At 40.3% G+C, this 15,369-nt stretch overlaps 1 protein-coding gene across 1 annotated transcript in view; it reads right to left on the minus strand.

The window, feature by feature from the left end:
• The window catches only part of LMNTD1 (lamin tail domain containing 1), a 66,785-nt gene that overhangs the window by 17,838 nt on the left and 33,578 nt on the right, over nucleotides 1-15,369 (minus strand). The gene's annotated exons all lie outside the window — the stretch shown is intronic.

Raw genomic sequence — 15,369 nt, forward strand, 5'->3', positions numbered from 1 at the left:
CAATTCTGGGCACCACAATTCAAGAGAGATATTGACAAGCTGGAATGTGTCCAGAGGAGGGCGACTAAAATGATCAAGGGTCTAGAGAACAAGCCTTATGAGGAGTGGCTTAAAGAGCATGTTTAGCCTGAAGAAGAGAAGGCTGAGAGGAAACATGATAGCCATGTATAAATATGTGAGAGGAAGTCATAGGAAAGAGGGAACAAGCTTGTTTTCTGCTGCCCTGGAGACTAGGACACGGAACAATGGCTTCAAACTACAAGAAAGGAGATTCCATCTGAACATGAGGAAGAACTTCCTGACTGTGAGAGCTGTTCAGCAGTGTGGTGGAGGCTCCTTCTTTGGAAGCTTTTAAACAAAGGCTGGATGGCCATCTGTCAGGGGTGTTTTGAATGCAATTTTCCTGCTTCTTGGTAAGGGGCTGGACTGGATGGCCCATGAGGTCTCTTCCAACTCTATGATTCTATTATTCTTTGAACAGGTGGTATATGGATAACACCTGGGTATGACTGTGAATGTCACATCCTAAGGCAGTGGTTCTCAATCTGTGGGTCCCCAGATGTTTTGGCCTTCAACTCCCAGAAATCCTAACACTGGTAAACTGGCTGGGATTTCTGGGAGTTGTAGGCCAAAACACTTGGAGATCCACAGGTCGAGAACCAGTGTCCTAAGGGGATGTGGTAATGGTTGAGTCATAACCATGTGTGCATTATTGTAAAGGGTTGCATCAGCCAGTGTCACTTACTGATGACCTATCAGCAGGTGGCTATCTAAGGATGAAAGAATCCATCTTTCTCTCTCTTCTGTTACTTGGTGTGAATATGTTGTATGTGACTATCTGAAGCACAAGGATGAGGATCTGTAAATCCCGATTGTATATTTGTATATATTGCGATGGTGAACATTAAAGCCTATGGATATTTTGAATGAAAACCTGAATTTGCGAGTTAACTAAACAGTGTGTACATGAGATCAGATGCTGGCAGTTGGACTCTGCTGATAGACAGGCTGTTGCATTTTTGTGCTGTGAAAGGACTCTGCTGGTTTTTTTTTTTTTTTTTTTGGTTTTTTTTGCTTCTGGGACACTTGCTATCCAGCTTGTAGCGGTTCCGGGAGGTCATGATTTGGAAACTATAAATCATTGCACGAACCCATCCTGTGACATGATATGGAGTATTTCACTCAAGCAGCAACCAAAATGAAAAGTTATGCCTCTATTATATATTTTAGGTAGTAAATGTGCCTCAGCTATGGGACTTCAGCTGATATGGGAACCTAATTTCAAAGCAGAAATTGACTGGAACATGATTTAGTGTGATTCCCCCTTTAAATCAACATCTGCTCAGATCAAAGAATCACCAGTCAACTTTATTCATATATGACACTGGACATGTCAAACTCCACATGATCAGTCCTAGCATCCCCCTTGACTGATGGAAAGGATGTGGAGAGTATGGCTCTGTTCTTCAAGTATAGATGGAGTCTCATTCCATATTCTGTGGAATTATAGTAAATAATAAAATATTTAGACATAAGAATTTGATTACCATATTATTGATGACATATTACCATATTATTGATGGTGGCCCAGCTATAGATCTCAAGATGTTGGAATTCTCTACCAGATCTATGCAAATGTTCATGGACTGATTATATATAGACCAGGGGTCCTCAAACCTTTTAAACAGATGGCCGGGTCACAGTCCCTCAAACTGTTGGAGGGCCGGATTATAATTTGAAAAAATAATGAATGAATTCCTCTGCACACTGCACATATCTTATTTGTAGTGCAAAAACACTTTAAAACAATACAATAATTAAAATGAAGAACAATTTTAACAAATATAAACTTATTAGTACTTCAGTAGGAAGTATGGGCCAAAACACCTGGGGACCCACAGGTTGAGAACCACTGACATACAGTAATCAGAGGCGGCCCTAGGTAATTTTCAACGGTAAGCAACAGTGAGCAAACAGTATTTTGGCACCCCCCCCCCCCCCATGCGAGTTCTGTGTGCCATATTTGGTTCAATTCCATCATTGATGGAGTTCATAATGCTCTTTGATTGTAGGTGAACTATACATCCCAGTAACTACAACTCGCATATGTCAAGGTCTATTTTTCCCCAAAAGTGCCTCAAGAGCGCCCCTGGGCAAAATCAACTATACTGCCAATGCTTACTTTGCGTAATGGGTTGAGCCGCCCCTGACAGTAATAAATTCATAGGCTCTCCGCATGACAAGGAACACAAAACACAGACAGTTTTTCACCAACTTGTAATCTCTATATTGTGCTAAATGGGTGGAGCCACTGCTCAGGTCCCTTCTACACTACCATATAAAAACCAGATTATCTGCTTTGAACTGGATTATCTGGCAATGTAGACTCATATAATCCAGTTCAAAGCAGATGATCTGTATTATCTGATTTGATAATCTGGATTATATGGTAGTGTAGAAAGGGCCTCAGTGAGGCAAAGCTAAATAAAGAGCCTTGTGTAGATGAACAAATAAAAAAGAGTAGGATTCTTTTGTATTCTGAAGAAGAAAATGGGACTGGGCATGTACACTATTGTCCAAGAACTTAGCTTGCTCTCTATAGGTAAAGGTTTTCCCCTGACATTAAGTCCAGTCGTGTATGACTCTGGGGTGTGGTGCCAGAGGCGGCCCTAGGTAATTTTCAACGGTAAGCAAACAGTATTTTGCCCCCCCTCCCCCCAACCAATCATTGATATATATTTTCTGTTTGTCGTGGGAGTTCTGTGTGCCATATTTGGTTCAATTCCATCATTGGTGGAGTTCAGAATGCTCTCTGATTGTAGGTGAACTATACATCCCAGTAATAGTTCACCTTGCCGCATTTGCTCCCTTGCCTGGCCCGCTTTGGGTCCGGAGGAGTGCCTGAAGACCCCGGCATGTGCACCAAAAGTCACCTCTTCTCCTGACTTTCTCCTCAGCCATTGGGACCGAAAGAGAGAGAGAGAGAGAGACAGAGGTGGAGATGCCCACCTTTCCTGAAGGTAGGTGCAAAAACAAAGGAGGGAGCGGAGGTGGGAGATACCTCCAGCCAGAGGGGCTCTCTCTCTCTCTCGCTTGGTCCCAATGGCTGAAGAGAAAGTCAGGAGAAGAGGCGACTTTTGGTGTGCACGCTGGGGTCTTCAGGCACTCCTCCGGACCCAAAGCGGGCCAGGCAAGGGAGCAAATGCGGCAAGGTGAACTATTACTGGGATGTATAGTTCACCTACAATCAAAGAGCATTCTGAACTCCACCAATGATGGAATTGAACCAAATATGGCTACCCTGATTCACACATAATCAAGCTAATGAGATATTTTTATGTATGGAAAAACTGCTTGGCTGTCATAGTGACCAAATAGAAATGATTGGGCTTCCTAATGACAACTGAACAAATTGCAACCAGCTGTTTCTTTGGTCCATAGCATTGCATAAAGCTTCAGTTTGAGACAAACATGGCCAAGTGCAAAATAAAATGTTAATGTTACCAGAGAGAAGATGGAAGGACACCTTGTAGGTTTACTATAAATAATTATGAATGTATTGGTTTGGCTTCTTGAAAGAAAAGAACTCCTCTATAACTGGTAGCACAAATGTTTTCAGGCTCAGGTGCATGTTTATAAGATGGAGCCTGGGTGTAGCTGTTGGTAAATAATAGATATTTTTATAGACACTGCTTGGTATTTTTGCAATTTAATTATTGTTGCTCCGTGTCTATTATTTGGGCTTTTATTAATTAGCAATGCTAACTTTGTCAAATTGCACATGATATCAGCCATCCACATTTGGAGGGATTTGGAAGGTGCAGGACTCCCATGAAAGTGGAAAAACTATTTTTAACCCAAGAGAACCTTTTTCTAGGAGGCTCTAGGAGGCTCCTTCTTTGGAGGCTTTTAAGCAGAGACTACGATTTTCCTGCTTCTTGGCAGAGGGTTGGACTGGATGGCCCATAAGGTCTCTTCCACCTCAATGACTCCATGATTTTAGATTCTATGAAACTCTAGGACCTACCGCTATCCTTCCAATGTACATTTTAAGCAATGCAGCTCCCACAGTGGCCATTTCTGCATTCTTGAAGATATATCCAGCTATTTTCCTGCTAGCAACAGTATTCATAGAGATCCCCTGGCAATCCTTGTGAGATTTCTGGAGATGGTGTTCTTGTAGCACATCCAACTACAACACGATAAGTGAACGTATTTATTTTGATCCCTTACTCTTCAGCAAAAAAGAATTGGTGATGTTTAAGTGATGTTTAGCTTTCAAGGTTGTGGGGAAAGTTGGTAAATTAATATGACTTGCTTAACATGTGAACAATGGATCAGGTTGGGTCCATCTGTCTATATATAGAATCATAGAATCATAGAATCAAAGAGTTGGAAGAGACCTCATGGGCCATCCAGTCCAACCCCCTGCCAAGAAGCAGGAATATTGCATTCAAATCACCCCTGACAGATGGCCATCCAGCCTCTGCTTAAAAGCCTCCAAAGAAGGAGCCTCCACCACACTCCGGGGCAGAGAGTTCCACTGCTGAATGGCTCTCACAGTCAGGAAGTTCTTCCTCATGTTCAGATGGAATCTCCTCTCTTGTAGTTTGAAGCCATTGTTCCGCGTCCTAGTCTCCAGGGAAGCAGAAAACAAGCTTGCTCCCTCCTCCCTGTGGCTTCCTCTCACATATTTATACATGGCTATCTTATCCCCTCTCAGCCTTCTCTTCTCCTTAAGCCGCTCCTCATAGGGCTTGTTCTCCAGACCCTTGATCATTTTAGTCGCCCTCCTCTGGACACATTCCAGTTTGTCAACATTTCTCTTCAACTGAATTGGACACAGTATTCCAGGTGTGGTGTAACCAAGGCAGAACAGAGGGGTAGCATGACTTCCCTAGATCTAGACACTATGCTCCTATTGATGCAGGCCAAAATCCCATTGGCTTTTTTGCTGCCACATCACATTGTTGGCTCATGTTTAACTTGTTGTCCACGACGACTCCAAGATCTTTATCACACGTACTGCTCTCGAGCCAGGCATTGTCCCCCATTCTGTATCTTTGCATTTCGTTTTTCCTGCCAAAGTGGAGTATCTTGGATTTGTCCCTGTTAGCTATCCCTCCCAATTTGGTGTCATCTGCAAACGTGGTTGTAGAGATGTGTTTATTATAAAGTGTTATTTATAATGTGTTTAAACTGTATTTATAATGTTTATTATAAAGTGTTATCTATAATGTGTTTGAATCTGTATTTAGGTATTACATTTATTGCCATGGCCTAGCTGTGAGGGATAGGTTGCCATGGTGACATGACAAGACAAGGCAGAAGAGGAGGTGGGCGGAGCTTAAGGAGAAAAAGGTTTGAAAGTGGCAGTTAAGCTTCAGTCAGGAGGAAGAGACCCTGAGAAGAAGAGCAGAGCCGGTTAAGGGCTCTGGGGAAATAGCAGAGTCGGGAAAGGACTCTGGGAAAAGTAGTTTAGTCAGGAGGATGAGACCCTGAGAAGAAGGCAGAGTCAGTTAGGGCTCTGTGCTGTGAAGCAGTGTAAATTCAGTTAGTTCTTAGTAATTGTGAATATTTCTTCAGCAAGGGAGCTGAAGGTGAAACCTAGTTAGATTACTTTGAGGAAAAAGAATCTAACAGAGGAGGTTTTAGGATCGCCAGTAGTGTAAGACTGGAGATCAGTGGTTTGATCCGGTATAGGACAAACAATTGTGAATATTCACAACAAGGAACACTGAAATAATAAAGCACTTCACTGTAAAAGGAGTTTATAAGAATTGTAACATCTAAAGCCTGAATGTATCACAGCCAAGCCATATTGTAACCAACAAGCATGTGCCAAGTTCAACATCTCAATATTGCAACAATTACGCTTTGTTAATAATAAACTTGTTCTCTTTGTTATTTTAAACCTGCCTCCTCCATTGATTTTATGTTCGGTGTATTCCACTCTACCAAAGTTACCTCACAACGCAAATAGGAGTAAATAGAGACTTTAAGACCAGCGTCTTTACATTTTATTGGTGGCAGTTTAATTTAATAGCAGTCTAGGGACTTCCTTATATTTTTGGTAATCCCATTTGGTGGGATAAAGACTTCTTCACATATTTTTGTTGACAAGCGGTGGCATTGATACGTCTTTACAGTGGTGATCATGCAATCTAAGTCATTAATAAAGATATTGAACAGGATCAGGCCCATACAGATTTTTTATGAAGCAAAACATTGTTTCCAGGTTATATGGAATCCGCTACCGGGCTCAATTCAAGGTGCTGGCCTTGGCCTATAAAGCCCTAAACGGTTCTGGCCCCGCTTACCTCTCCGAACGCATTTCCGCCTACGAACCGACTAGAACGTTAAGATCGTCTGGGGAGGCCCTGCTCTCGATCCCGCCTGCGTCACAGGTGCGCTTGGCGGGGACGAGAGACAGGGCCTTCTCAGTGGTGGCCCCTCGGCTATGGAATGCCTTGCCAGCAGACATCAGACAGGCACCTTCGTTGCTGGCGTTTCGGAGAATGGTCAAGACCTGGCTTTACGAACAAGCGTTTGGCTAAGCAATGCAACTAACTAAGGAAGACGGTAACTGAACATAGGAACGGCACAATGGCTATGAGAATGGATCTGACTTTAACGGAGGCGTTATATATGTTGTTTGTTGATTTGTCTGTCTGATGTTAATTGTTGTGGAGCGACGTTGTCGTCCCGGTTGTTGTATTGCTGTGTTTTAATTACACTGTAAACCGCATTGAGTCGCCTGTCAAGGGCTGAAATATGCGGTATAAAAGTGAAGCAAATAAATAAATAAATAAATATGTTACAGAATGAAGTCAAGATTCAATAACAGACCTCACTTGATTTTGAAATATGTGCCATTAATATATAAATACTTGTATATGCCTGAGAACATATGCTGTGTAATGGTGGTATCCAGCGCTCTTTCATTAAAAAATGCCTTTCTGGGAGCCTTCCCTCTCTCCAGATTTGCTTAAGCATTTGTCTCAAGGAAAAAAGGTTTCTGAACTCCTCCAAAGAGCAGTTCTTGGCTCGGAAGCTCCATATCTCTATCTCCATCAGCTTGTCAAGTTAACAATGATCACAGAGTACCTGCTGCTTTTTAAAATTGATTTTTCATTGTAACTTTGCTTGTAGTATGACCGGCAAGGGCAGGAGGTGCTTGTTATTGTTTGAGGAATCTCAGATGAACGTTTTGATTCCGACTGTGAAGACTTAGGAAAGAAGTGATATCTGTTTTGGTTATGGAAGACAACAGAAAATGTAAATTTGTGCTTGGCTTCTTTAAGTTCTGGCTTATGAAAATTTACACTTTTCAGTTTTTTATGGTTGTTGGGGTTTATGCCTACTTGATCCTCTCTTGTATTTTTTATTCTCCTAATATTTATATTTACACAACTAATTACATGGACCATGTATCAAGCCTAAAGAAGTCATTATCTTTCTGGAAGACAGTATTTATGTAGATTTCTTTAATTTTAAAATTATTCATACTGATATATGCAGCAACTTCATTTATTATTTCCTGATTATTTTAGCTTTGTTGATAATATTTGTGATTATATTACATTAGGAATAGTGTTCTATGGCAGCTAAATTTGATAATATGCATCAAATTGTGCTCTGGACACTGGGACACTTAACCCCTAAACTGAGTTTAAAAAGAAAAGAACTCACCCGGCCTCCCTGGGATGGCTGTTGGGAGTTCTCCTAGCGAGTACAAATGACATGCCAGAGAAAGGGGGGGACGGGACAGGAGCACTTTTTCTCCCCCCCCTTTTCTCCTGGCGTGCATTTGTGCATGACAGGAGAAGTCCGGCAGCCATCCCAGGGAGGCCAGGTGAGTTCTTTTCTTTTTAAACTCAGTTTAGGGGAGCTTCTGGGGATGGAGTTGGTTTTCCCACAGTTTTCCTGACTAATTTAGCCCAGAAAACTGTGGGAGTAGTGTCTGGACTGCAGTATTCTGCAGTCCAGACATCGGAAGTAGAGGGTTTATCCAGCATCTTCCAAGAAGGTGCGGAATAAGCCCACTATCAAATTACTTAGTCACAAATTAGGGTTTTCCTGGTTTGTGGTGAATTAATTCCGCGTTGCCCATAGCATTGTCTGGACAGCCTCCTTTTTATTGTGAAAGTTTCCACAATAAAGGGGCTGTCTAGATCCGCCCCCAGACAACATCTGGGCTATACAGACATTTATTTCTTGATGGGTTTTTTAAAAAACATATCAGAGGAAAAGAGATATTGGGTCATTACTGCAGCAAAGTAGTACTGAAACCCCTATTAGTAGTTAGCCTAGCTCAATCCGTGACATTAGTTTGGCTTCAAATTCCAGTAGTATCCTATTCCATCTGGTAGTTAATATTCATAGACTTTGATTTAGTGTGTTTGGCAGAAAATATTTGTAAAACAATCTACATTACACAAAAGGACACATGTTGATTTATACATAGTATATAGATCTCTGGCCAAATGCTATCAGAGTGATTAATCCATTAATGTGACCTAGTACAAACAGAAAACAAAGGTTTTAGGCCCCATATATTAATTTAGTCTTACTTTTGTAATTAGTAAATTGTTACATAATATAATGTTTAAACATATTTGGTTTTATATATAAATATTAAATAGTAAATATTTGGCAAATGGTAGATTTGCGTGAAGCCCAAAGGAGTAGATCAACAACAAATCGGATAGGATAGGTTACGATAATAGAGAATATAGTTCTCTAGTTCACGTCCCTAGAAAGATTAGAACTGTGAATGCAATTTTCCTGCTTCTTGGCAGGGGGTTGGACTGGATGGCCCAACAAGGTCCCTTCCAACTCAAGGATTATATGATTCTATGAAAAAGAAGGTAGCAAAATAATGACCTACTGGTTGAACTCAACTAAAGTAAGATCCATTGAATTGAATGTTCCATGGTCAAAACATAGCTAAATTCTATTCATCCAGATCTCAGAAATGTTGGCTGGGAAGATTTGGAAGAAGTAGAGGAAAAAAATTGGAATATATTTTTAAGGATCTAAAAAGGAAAGAAATTAAGATAATAAAAAAACCCAATGTTGAGAAATGTTCTAGGAATTTAGAATAGATACAAGGAAATATTATTATCAGAAAGTTCAACACTAACACCAATAATAATGGATTTCTAATAATAATGGATTTTAAAAATGGATTTTTTTAAAAAAAGATACAAAATTAAGAGAGAAGAATATAGATAAAATTGGAGATTGGATAAAAGTAAACATGAAGAAATAAACTATATTGAGAGAATTTAGAGATATTAAACTCTCATGGTTCCATTGCTTACAGTTAGAGAAATGGTTCAAGAATTGGATAAAAAATAATGGGGAAGGAGGCAAACTTACACAAGTTGAGCAAATGATACAAAAAGAAAGAGCTACGGGAAGATACCACAAGATGAAAGGAATAACCAGCAAATTGTATAAGATAATAATGGATATTAAGGGGGGAAAAATAAAGGACGCAACATTAAGAGAGATATAGGAGGAAGACCTAGGGATTGGAATAAAAGAAGCGGATTGGGTACAATTATGGGATCAAAGATATTTAAAGAATTTATCGATATGTGTTAAAGAAAATTATTATAAATTGGTTTGGAAATTGTACTTAACACCAGGAAAGATTGCAAATATGAATAGTAATGCCACAAAATACTGTTGGAGAGGTTGTCAGGAGGTGGGTACATATATACATATGTGGTGGCAATGTAAATATGTAAATGTATTTTGGAGAAATAGAAGCTATAATGGATGTGAAGATAGGAAAAAGTGCAAACATTGCATTGTTGTCACTATATAACGTTAAGAAATTTAAAAAAAACAGAGAAAGAGGCAATAGATAACATGCTAAGTGCAGCAAGATTACTGATAACAAAGAATTGGAAAGGTAAAATAAATATACCAATTGAAGAATGGTATAAAGAACTATGGAAAATAGCAATAAATAATAAATTGACATGTAGGTTAAGATTCAGGAAAGGGGTATGGAAGGAAAACGGCTTTGATGAAGTATGGGGAAAAATTATTGGGAACGGCTTAAAAGAAGTACATGGGAAATTACCTCCACAAGAAGAAATGGTATTTTGGAAAGAGATTGTAAATTGAAGTGGCTCGGAAGGGCAGGGGGCACAGAGGTGAACAAAAAAAAAGTATACAAGATATATATACACTTATAGTTGATGTAATGAATTGAGGACGGAATATAAGAGTATTGAAGGTATTGATGTATTGATGCATTCTAAGAAAACCAATAAAATGTATTTTTAAAAAAGAAATGTTGGCTGGCATCTTTTAGGCTACATGGACCAAACTGTGTTTAAGCTGCTGAAAGAAATTCACACAATGTATGGCTGGATATGCAATAGAAGTGCTACATCTAGCCATTAATATAGTTCAAAGGAAAATAGAATCTACTGTAGAACTTCCTGGAAACTTCAAAATGACCCAATAGCTTTGGATATGAGAAGCCCTATGAGGAGCGGCTTAAGGAGCTGGGCATGTTTAGCCTGAAGAAGAGAAGGCTGAGAGGGGATAAGATAGCCATGTATAAATATGTGAGAGGAAGCCACAGGGAGGAGGGAGCAAGCTTGTTTTCTGCTTCCCTGGAGACTAGGACGCGGAACAATGGCTTCAAACTACAAGAGAGGAGATTCCATCTGAACATGAGGAAGAACTTCCTGACTGTGAGAGCCATTCAGCAGTGGAACTCTCTGCGTGAGTGTGGTGGAGGCTCCTTCTTTGAAGGCTTTTAAGCAGAGGCTGGATAGCCATCTGTCAGGGGTGATTTGAATGCAATATTCCTGCTTCTTGGCAGGGGGTTGGACTGGATGGCCCATGAGGTCTCTTCCAACTCTTTGATTCTATGATTCTATGATTCTATATATAGACAGATGGACCCAACCTGATCCATTGTTCACATGTTAAGCAAGTCATATTAATTTACCAACTTTCCCCACAACCTTGAAAGCTAAACATCACTTAAACATCACCAATTCTTTTTTGCTGAAGAGTAAGGGATCAAAATAAATACGTTCACTTATCGTGTTGTAGTTGGATGTGCTACAAGAACACCATCTCCAGAAATCTCACAAGGATTGCCAGGGGATCTCTATGAATACTGTTGCTAGCAGGAAAATAGCTGGATGTATCTTCAAGAATGCAGAAATGGCCACTGTGGGAGCTGCATTGCTTAAAATGTACATTGGAAGGATAGCGGTAGGTCCTAGAGTTTCATAGAATCTAAAATCATGGAATCATTGAGGTGGAAGAGACCTTATGGGCCATCCAGTCCAACCCTCTGCCAAGAAGCAGGAAAATCGTAGTCTCTGCTTAAAAGCCCCAAAGAAGGAGCCTCCTAGAGCCTCCTAGAAAAAGGTTCTCTTGGGTTACAAATAGTTTTTCCACTTTCATGGGAGTCCTGCACCTTCCAAATCCCTCCAAATGTGGATGGCCGATATTCTGTGCAATTTGACAAAGTTAGCATTGCTAATTAATAAAAGCCCAAATAATAGACACGGAGCAACAATAATTAAATTGCAAAAATACCAAGCAGTGTCTATAAAAATATCTATTATTTACCAACAGCTACACCCAGGCTCTATCTTATAAACATGCACCTGAGCCTGAAAACATTTGTGTTACCAGTTATAGAGGAGTTCTTTTCTTTCAAGAAGCCAAACCAATACATTCATAATTATTTATAGTAAACCTACAAGGTGTCCTTCCATCTTCTCTCTGGTAACATTAACATTTTATTTTGCACTTGGCCATGTTTGTCTCAAAACTGAAGCTTTATGCAATGCTATGGACCAAAGAAACAGCTGGTTGCAATTTGTTCAGTTGTCATTAGGAAGCCCAATCATTTCTATTTGGTCACTATGACAGCCAAGCAATTTTTCCATACATAAAAATATCTCATTAGCTTGATTATGTGTGAATCAGGATAGCTAGCTAATAAATTGAAATATGTATGTGCCATGTCATGGTGCCTTTTTATCAAATTTTCCAAATAAATAAATACAATGGGAATGCTCCCACTATTTTTTTTAATAAAAAAACTAAACATATCTACTATTATTCTGATTTGGATAGGGTAAATTACTATCAAAATATTACTACCTAAGATCAGAGCACCACTCTGTCAGAAGGCAGGTAGTCTTGTAAACCTTGCATCTTTCTGCTTAAGAAAGTTATAACTAGAAGAATAATAAATATGACTTGACTTAGAAGGGAAACACTTAAAATAATTCTCATGCTATACCCATATGTAATTTTTTATATTGCATTCATATCAGTAAGAAAATTAATGCTGTAATTTAGATTAGATGTGATAGGTGTGCAGTTTAGATGCAGATAATTTTTTTGGTTTTTTTAAATTTTTTATTAAGGGTTTCTAAAAGAGTACATCAAGAGAGTGTCAATCATCGATGTATCTGTGACGATGTGTAACTTTTATTTCTATGGTTATGTGTTGTTTAAACAGTAGTTAATAAACGGTAAGTATGTAGGATTATATTTTGTTAGAGATGGTGGCTGGTGGCTTGAGCTGAGTTGCCATAGCAATGGGGGCGGAGCCAACTGCCTTTTCACGGCGCAGCTGTTTGAAAGTGGCAGTTGTAAGCCGGTGAGCTACAGGGAAGGACTGGTTTCTCTAGTGGGAGAAACAGGGAGTTTTTTTGTGACCAAAGGGGTTACAGGAAAGGACCCGGTAGTGATAAAACTACAGGGGGTTATTGATTCTGGGTTAAGAATCAAGGTTTGGCTGGGAGCCAATTCTGTTGAATAGGCCTTTTGGCTTATTTGTTTTGTTGGGACAGTTGTCCAGAAGAGATACATCTGCTTATAGAAACCTCTTGAAGTCTGTGCCTGAGGTTACTCATGAAACCTTACTAATGTAACCAATCAAGATTCGTGCCTCTTGTGAAGAAACAATTAAACATGTTATTGTTGTTCATTCGTTCAGTCGTCTCCGACTCTTCGTGACCTCATGGACCAGCCTACACCAGAGCTCCCTGTCGGCCGTTACCACCCCCAGCTCCCTCAAGGTCAGTCCAGTCACTTCAAGGATGCCATCCATCCATCTTGCCCTTGGTCGGCCCCTCTTCCTTTTGCCTTCCACTTTCCCCAGCATAATTGTCTTCTCTAGGCTTTCCTGTCTCCTCATGATGTGGCCAAAGTACTTCAACTTTGTCTCTAGTATCTTTCCCTCCAGTGAGCAGTCGGGCTTTATTTCCTGGAGGATGGACTGGTTGGATCTTCTCGCAGTCCAAGGCACTCTCAGCACTTTCCTCCAACACCACAGCTCAAAAGCATCGATCTTCCTTCGCTCAGCCTTCCCTAAGGTCCAGCTCTCACATCCGTAGGTGACTACAGGGAATACCATGGCTTTGAGTAGGCGGATCTTTGTTGCCAGTCTGATGTCTCTACTCTTCACTATTTTATCGAGACTGGACATTGTTCTCCTCCCAAGAAGTAAGCATCTCCTGATTTCCTGGCTACAGTCTGCATCTGCAGTAATCTTTGCACCTAGAAATACAAAGTCTGTCACGGCCTCCACGGTTTCTCCCTCTATTTTCCAGTTGTCAATCATTCTTGTTGCCATAATCTTGGTTTTTTTGACGTTTAGCTGCAACCCGGCTTTTGCGCTTTCTTCTTTCACCTTGATTAGAAGGCTCCTCAGCTCCTACTCGCTTTCGGCCATCAGAGTGGTGTCATCTGCATATCTGAGGTTGTTAATGTTTCTTCCAGCAATTTTCACCCCAGCTTTGCATTCATCCAGCCCTGCACATCGCATGATGTGTTCTGCATACAAGTTAAAAAGGTTGGGTGAGAGGATGCAGCCTTGCCGTACGCCTTTCCCAATCTTGAACCAGTCTGTTGTTCCGTGGTCAGTTCTGACTGTTGCTACTTGGTCCTTGTACAGATTCCTCAGGAGAGAGACAAGGTGGCTTGGGATGCCCATCCCACCAAGAACTTGCCACAATTTATTATGATCCACACAGTCAAAGGCTTTAGAATAGTCAATGAAGCAGAAGTAGATGTTTTACTCCTGTTAAAATAAACTTGTTACTGTTTTCCTCAAGCCTTGCCTGATATAGTAAACACTACGCTATCAAATGAATAAAGCCTTCTGTAATTAATAGTCCCTTTATAAACCAGCTCATAAGCTGATATTGATCATTGCCCGGCTTTCCTCACAGATTAGGTGGCAGTAGTTTTACCTCACCTTTACAGTATCAAAGAATAAAATAAAGCAGTGGGGGTGTGTAGGGAGGAAGAGGATGTGAGGGTGTAGATAGGGGCTGGGAGAATTGGGAAGGGTGTGTGGTATGGTAAAGAAAGAGTGTTCGGGGAGGGTGGAGGATGGAGAGGAAGAGAGTTAGCAATATTATCTATTAATTATAGCCCATTGCGCTTATTAGTATAGATGCTGGCATGGTTTTCTTCGCGAGCTTCTCCTTGTTCCACAATTAATTGGTATGAAGGTAATTTTTGACTAGGGACCAGTCGACTTTGGTTTTCGCCGTTTTTTGCATGTCTTTCAAGTGTTCTGTTAGGCAGTCCATGTTCATTATGTCTAGTAGTTTACAAATCCAATCGTCAATCGTTGGAGTTTCACTGTTCTTCCATTTTTTGGCCACCACTATCCTTGCCGCCGTCATCATGTGAAAAAGGAGTCTATCCTTGTTTTCCTCTAGTGCAAAATCAAAAATGCCCAGGAGGAAGTATGCAGATAATTTTGAAAAGAACTGAGAAATGTCTGAAACATCTTATCCCAGATTATTTGCCAGATAATCTATATAAATAATCTATATAAATAAAAATGTAATGTTTATTTGTGGGATTAATTTAACTCAAAAACCACTGGGCGAAGTGACACCAACTTTGGACATATGCCCATCAGGCCAACGAGTGACCATCACTCAAAAATTGATTTTGTCATTTGGGAGTTGTAGTTGCTGGGATTTATAGTTCACCTACAATCAAAGAGCACTCTGAACTCCACCAACGATGGAACTGAACCAAACTTGGCACGCAGAACAACAGAAAGATACTGGAAGGGTTTGGTGGGCATTGACTTTGAGTTTGGGAGTCCAGAGAGGACTGTGGACTAAAACAATGATGGATCTGGACCAAACTTGGCACGAATACTCAACATGCTCAAGTGTGAATACTGGTGGAGTCTGAGGAATATAGACCTTGACATTTGAGAGTTGTATTTGCTGGGATTTATAGTTCACCTACAATCAAAGAGCATTCTGAACCCCACCGAGAGAATTGGGCCAAACGTTCCATACAGAACCCCCATAACCAACAGAAAATACTGTGTTT

The sequence above is a fragment of the Anolis sagrei genome, chromosome 5 (genome assembly GCF_037176765.1).
Source record: "Anolis sagrei isolate rAnoSag1 chromosome 5, rAnoSag1.mat, whole genome shotgun sequence".
In the NCBI taxonomy this organism is placed as follows: domain Eukaryota; kingdom Metazoa; phylum Chordata; class Lepidosauria; order Squamata; family Dactyloidae; genus Anolis; species Anolis sagrei.